This window comes from Colobus angolensis, unplaced genomic scaffold (genome assembly GCF_000951035.1).
Source record: "Colobus angolensis palliatus isolate OR3802 unplaced genomic scaffold, Cang.pa_1.0 Scaffold498, whole genome shotgun sequence".
Classification (NCBI taxonomy): domain Eukaryota; kingdom Metazoa; phylum Chordata; class Mammalia; order Primates; family Cercopithecidae; genus Colobus; species Colobus angolensis.
Window position 1 is genome coordinate 800,785 of NW_012118465.1, and position 295 is coordinate 801,079.

Consider the following 295-nt stretch of genomic DNA (forward strand, 5'->3'; position numbering starts at 1 on the left):
CAGTGGCACGATCTCAGCTCACTGCAACCTCTACCTCCCAGGTTCAAGTGTTTCTCACACCTCAGCCTCCTGAGTAGCTTGGATTACAGGTGCGCACCACCATGCCTGGCTAATTTTTGTATATTTTAGTAGAGACATGGTTTCACCATGTTGGCCAGGCTGGTCTCAAACTCCTGACCTCAGGTGACCCCCTCCACCTCGGCCTCCCAAAGTGCTGGGATTACAGGTGTGAGCCACTGTGCCTGGCCTTATTTTTATTTTTTTGTTTATTGGTATCTTCTGTGAACTTTTAGCC

General features: G+C 49.2%; 1 protein-coding gene across 1 annotated transcript in view; it reads left to right on the plus strand.

Moving 5' to 3' along the window:
* The window catches only part of LOC105524311, a 125,361-nt gene that overhangs the window by 116,323 nt on the left and 8,743 nt on the right, over nt 1-295 (plus strand). The gene's annotated exons all lie outside the window — the stretch shown is intronic.